Source organism: Aulonocara stuartgranti (genome assembly GCF_965226115.1).
Source record: "Aulonocara stuartgranti genome assembly, chromosome: 2".
Classification (NCBI taxonomy): Eukaryota; Metazoa; Chordata; class Actinopteri; order Cichliformes; family Cichlidae; genus Aulonocara; species Aulonocara stuartgranti.
Window position 1 is genome coordinate 21460160 of NC_138940.1, and position 6655 is coordinate 21466814.

A 6655-nucleotide genomic window follows, 5' to 3' on the forward strand; every position below is an offset into this window, starting at 1 on the left:
GCCAAACATTAGAAAAGACTCCTTATTGGATGTGTCCTTAGATTTGAAAAGATTATAAAAAGATTATATTTACATGTAAATTAGTGATGAGATTGCTTTTAGTTTCAGTGAATGTTAACTTCACTCGCACTGTAAAAGTAATAATCACAGCAGTATTTATTAAAAAGCATCTGGACACGATGTTACCTTTTGTTCTGAAACTTTGAATCGAGTCTGTGTTTGTTGACTTTGTTGAATCAGTTCATTGAGCTTCAGGTAAATACCGACATACTGAACTACTAGACGTTAAAAGGAATTTGCGTTATTATTTCATTAACTTTGCCAAATTGAATTATAAGTATTTAAATACATACATATTTGTTTGCTTTTTGGAAATTAAGATAAACGTATTTATTATTTAATAAAATAAACAATGAAACAAATCCATACATGTATTACGTCCACAAAAATAAACAATTAAAATAATTGTACTCAAACTGATCTAAAGTAGATTAAAATGGGTTTCAGTGGGGCAAATAACAAAAACACTTTTCACACACAGAATGAATATATACAAAATATAATACTATTGTCTTAAAAGCAGGTCACTGGTGCCTGAGGCTGCAAAACAAGCCTGAGTTATGACCCGTCTACCACCATGCTTTGGTTTGTAGACATGAGGCGTTTGGGTGTGGTTCGGTGCTGTACTGTTCTCTCTATGTGTTAAACTCCCTGAGTGTGAACATAGATAAACAGCCAGCCAAACTCCTTTTCAAGAGCCAGGAAGGTGAGCGTACTTGCTCCTTTAATGACTCCAAACATAGCAATCATCTTGCACTGACATCATTGAACTGGAGTGAAAGACTATTGCTTTCTGAAGGACTCCTTTGAAGGATTGCTTTGGATTCCACATGAATGATTACAAAGTTGTAGCCATGCTTTTCCCACTGTTCTCTGCATTTCCTGCTTCCTGTCTATACACATGTCAAAATAAAAGCCTTCCTGTCTATCCAGATGTCAAAATAAAAGATTCACAATTTTCCGAAGTATAACAATAGAAATACACTTTACACTTATTTGTGTCATTAGCATATGAACATATTGAAAACAGAACTCTCCCCGTCTGGCATTCCCAAATATGCCACTTCATGCTTAACTGTCTTTGGTTGAGGTCTGACTCTCTATTGATAAGAGCAAAATAACATCACTTATAGGCCTTGAGAAAGTCTTTACTTTGCCTTGTGATGCTGTTCTGACTTCCACTTTGCGCACCTTCCCATCACTACTTGGAAAGGTGGTAGTGACCAACCCCATCGGCCACTCGTTACGAGATGACTGCTTCTGTTTGAGCAACACTACATCACCCACTTGTAAGTTGCGACATGCTACTTGCCACTTGCGTCTTGGCTGCAGAGTGTGTAGATATTCATTTCTCCATCGGGTCCAGAATTCATCAGCAAGTACCTGTACTCGTCTCCACTGGCAATTCAAAAGTTCTTGTCCAACAAACTCGCCAGCTGGAGGTGGTACACCAGGTTTCTGCGTTACTATCATAGCGGGAGTCAGCAGCAGTGGTGAAGAAGGATCGGAGGAGACTGGGATCAATGGCCTTGCATTGATTATAGCAGACACCTCTGCCATCAAGGTACAGAGCACTTCATGAGTCAGGGAACTGTGTTTACCGTGAGACAACATGGCGTCCAGTATCCTCCTGGTTACACCAATCATGCGCTCCCACACACCTCCCATATGCGAGGCATGTGGAGGGTTGAACTCCCATGTACAGCCGTGTTCGTAGAGGTAACTCAGGATCTTGTCTTGACTCTGATCATCTTGTCTTATTCCTAATTCAGAACATGCTCCAACAAAGTTTGTACCACAGTCTGACCTCAGCTGCTTCACAGGCCCTCTTAGAGCAAAAAGTCTGCGTAGTGCATTGATGCAGCTACTTGAGTCCATGGACTCAATGACTTCTATATGCACAGCCCTGGTACTCATGCACGTGAAAAGGATCGCCCATCGCTTACTCTGAGCTGCTCCACCTCGAGTTCTTCGGGTGATTACCTCCCACGGACCAAAAACATCCAACCCTACATATGTAAAGGGAGGAGACATGCTCAGACGTTCTGGGGGAAGGTCGGCCATTTTCTGGACTTCCAGTTTTCCTCTCAGCTTTCGGCAGACAATACAGGAATGGATTACAGAGCTAATCAACCTTTTGCCGGCAACAATCCACAGGCCTTCCGCTCTGATTGCCCCTTCTGTAAACTGTCGTCCTTGATGTTTTATCTTTTCATGGTAATGGGTCACTACCAATTTGGTCACATGATTCTGTTTTGGGAGAATGATTGGATTTTTCATCCCAAGACTAACAGTGGAGTGTTTCAGACGTCCACCAACCCGTAAAAGACCGTTGCACATGAAAGGGTCTAGCTTGAGGATTGTGCTTGTCTTTGAAATTGCTCTATTCTCTTGCAGTGCAACATACTCTTCTGGATAAGCGTCCCTTTGGACCAACCTAAGTATGGTCAGCTTTGCTGCCTCCAGTTCTTCTGGAGTATGAAGTTTGTTGCACATATGCCATCCTCTACATGTATTTGGGGGGTTGGTACTGAATGATTGAGTCTGGTGGCTCAAGAAGGCAACTGCTCTCAGTAAAGACCTCCAGGTGGAGAAGCGTTGGAACCTATTTGAAGTCAACTTACCCTCGGTTATATGGGTAGCACAGGATGTCAGCTGTGGTCTTACCTCCACATCTGCATCTGGTTCCACCAGCTCAAAGGGCTCATGTGTTTCAGCCACAGGAGGCTTGTGAAGAAAATCTGGACCTGTAAACCACATAGTCTCTCCAAGCCGAGATGCTGGGACCGATCTGGTGGCTAGGTCAGCTGGATTCTGATGTGTTGGCACGTAGTGCCACTGCTGAGGAGAAGTTGTCTGTCGAATTCGGTGAACACGATTGTGCACATACACATAGAATCGTTTAGAATCATTGTGGATGTATCCGAGAACCACCTTGCTGTCACAGAAAAACTTCACAGTATCAGGTTTAAGATCGAGTTCCCTGAGGATTAGTTCTGCCACTTCGACGGCCAGCACTGCCCCACAGAGTTCCAGGCGAGGGATTGTGGGCTCTGGTTTAGGAGCTAGCTTGGCTTTCCCAAGTACAAAGCCGACTCAACACTGTCCATCTGTAGTGATGACTTTCAGGTAAGCTACTGCTCCTATGGCCCAGTTTGAGGCGTCAGAAAATACACACAGCTCAGTATACATGGCAGTGGAGAGCGACTGTTGTATGTAGGCACGAGGAAGCTGAAGATTACTTAAATCCTGTAGTGATCTTCTCCATGTTTCCCATTCATTTAACTTGTTTGTGGGAAGTTCGGTATCCCAGTCGCATATGTCAGCTGAAAGTTCCCTTAGTAGTGCTCGTCCTCGGATGGTCACTGGAGCAGCCAAGCCCAGTGGGTTGAAGAGGCTGTTAACTGTCGATAGCACTCCTCGGCGAGTGAAGGGTTTATCGTCAGCTGCAACCTTGAATGTGAAGGTGTCAGAATCTATCCTCCAACACAGACCAAGGCTTCTTTGTGCTGGGAGAACTTCCTCATTTAGCGCCAAGTCTTTTAAACCTGTAGCCAGATCTTCAGGGGTGAAAGCCTGCATCACTTTGATACTGTTGGAGGCAATCTTATGCAGTTTAAGATTAGATCCTGCCAGTGATGCTTGAGTGCGCTTGAGAAGGTCAATAGCCTCTGCTTCTGTCGAGAGAGAGATCAGTCCGTCGTCCACATAAAAGTGTCTCTCCACAAACTGGCGTGTGTCAGGTCCGTATTTGTGCTCACCCTCTTGGGAAGCTCTTCGAAGTCCATATATAGCGACTGCAGGTGACGGGCTATTCCCAAACACATGCACGCGCATGCGGTATTCCCCTACTTCCTTTGTCAGGTCATGATCTTTGTGCCAAAGAAATCTTAGATAATTTCTGTGGTCCTCTCTCACCATGAAACCATAGAACATTTGTTGGATGTCGGCTGTCACAGCAACAATGTCCTTTCTGAACCTGAGCAGCACTCCTAACAGGGAGTTATTTAGGTCAGGGCCTGAGAGCAGGACGCCATTAAGAGAAATGCCACTTTCTTGTGCGCTTGAGTCAAATACCACACGTATTTGATCGGGTTTTTGGGGGTGGTAGACCCCAAAAATGGGTAAATACCAACATTCTTCATGTTCTTGGAGAGAAGGTGCCTTCTCAGCGTGCCCATTTTCGAAGAGCTTTTTCATGAACGCAATGAACTGCTCTTTCATTTTAGGATTTTTGCCCAATGTGCGATCCAGAGAGTGGAGACGAGACAAGGCTTGAGCACGGTTGTTTGGTAGGCGTGGTCTGGGCGACCTGAATGGTAGAGGAGCAACCCAGCTGTTTTGTTCATTCTGACAGAACTCCTTCTGCATGATGTTCAGAAAGCTCTCATCTTCAAACGACAAAGCCGGTTCGTTATCACATGTCTGTCTTGTGAATACGCTTACCCCAAGTTTTTCCTCAGCAGGCATGTTGGTGGAGCCATAACTGGACAGGCAGGGGTAAATATCGGGTCTTTGCTCCCCGCCATACGCCAACTTTTCTTTCACAGATATTTCATTCTGACATGGCACCATGAAAGATGGACGTCCATTCGGCAGGACACTAGTCTTATAGACAGCTACAGTAGGCTTGTGTGTCCTGTTGATGCAAACTTCCCCAACTATCACCCATCCCAAATCCAACTGCTGGGCAAAGGGAGCATTGTGGGGGCCGTTAATTTGTTGCCTTACTTTGTGCACACGTATGAGATCTCTTCCCAGTAAGATCAAAATCTGTGCTTCGGGATCTATCTCAGGAATGTAAGGCGCTATGGGCATCAAGTGGGCATGGGAACGTGCTACCTCTGGTGAGGGGATTTCAGACCTGTTGGTCATGATGTCATTACATTCAATGAGTGGAGGTAAGTCTAAGCATACTTCACCGTCCAAAGCCTCAATCTGGAAACCGACTGCCTTTCTCCCTGTCATCTCAGTAGTACCAGCGCATGTCTTCAGCAAGTACGGGGAAAGGTTGCTACTGATCCCAAAGAGTTGGAAAAACAGATTTGGCCAGCGAGCGATTGCTCTGGTCATCCAGGATGACATACATCTTGACTGAGCGCTCTCGTTGTCCCTTTGGAAAAACTCGCACCAGGCAGATCTTAGCACAAGCTCGTTCAAGGAGACCAACTCCACAGACTTCAGTGCACTTTGAGGTTACCTCTGTTGTGGAGTTGTTTCGCTGGTCTGCATCTGACACTGATGCAGGAGGCGACACTTCTGGGAGAGTAGTCTCTGGATGAAGAGCAGTGCAGTGCTTATCACTCTGACATTCATTGCACTGTAGGTTCATGTGACATTCCCTCGCAACATGAGTAACTGAGCAGCACCTAAAGCACCGTCTGTGGTCCTTTAATAACTTCTTCCTTTCCATGAGTGGTTTCGCTTTAAAGACCCTACATTTTTCCAGAGGGTGGGGTTTGTTGTGAAGTGGACAGTACTTAGCAGGATCATTTGCGCCTCTCCCATCTGTTTCTTCTCTATGTCTGGAGCTTGGATTAGCTACTGTGGACACATTTGTCTTTCGAACGGCTATGGCAGTTCTCCCACCATCATGATTTGCCATGGGTTTTTCATTTCGATTATAATAACGGCTGCTGTTTGTCAAAACAAAACTGGGATCGTTCCTAGCCTTGGCTTCACTGTTGACAAAATCCACAAAAAAGGCAAATGGGGTAAGCATACTCTATGCTGTTCTTTATACCTTGAACCAGCGGAGAGCCATTTCTCTTGCAGGTTCACTGGCAGCTTTTCGACAATGGGGTTAATGCCTCTTGGAGTATCCAAGTAACTAAGACCTGATAGATAACCATCTTCCTTTGGCTGCCAAAAGCTCCATCAGTAGGTCCACTCAATTCCCTTAGTTTTATGTTTTCTCTCAACGTGAGGCGAGGGAAGCAGTCCAGTCGCTTAAAGAGAGCACACTCTATCACTTCTGGGGTTGCATAACATTCTTGAAGTCTCAACCATGACAAATTAAGCGCAGCTTCAGGGTTAGTGATATGAGCAGCACGGATCCTTTTTACATGTTCTGATGATTCCTTGCCGAGCCATTTTACTAGTAGATCTAACTCTTCACTGGCTGTCAGCTCCAAATCCTGAATGGTGCTGAGGAAGGATGACCGCCAAGCTCTGTAGCCTTCTGGCTGATCATCAAATTTAGTGAGACCTGTGGTTACTAATTCCCTGCGTGCCAGATACTTTGCAAAGTCTAACATGCCTGTAGATGGAGTCTGAGAGTTTTGCTGTATGCTGTTCCTTTGAGAAGTATCTGAATGCCTGATGTGTGGACTGCGTTCTAAAGATGCCTTACAAAAATAGCGAGGGCTCAATGGAGTGGGCTGAGGCGAGAATGGCTGCTGTCCTGTAGTTGGCTGATGCTCACTTAGCTGTGAGTAACCAGGGTTTGTAGATAAAGTGTTATATTCTACGTTGGATTCTGGGAGTTCTTGTTTTGTTGACAACGATGCTTTCTTAACATAGATGGGACTCAGTGTGGCTTGAGAATCTATGGCAGGTTTAAAACTGATTCGAGCTTGATCTTCGAGGTATGCCT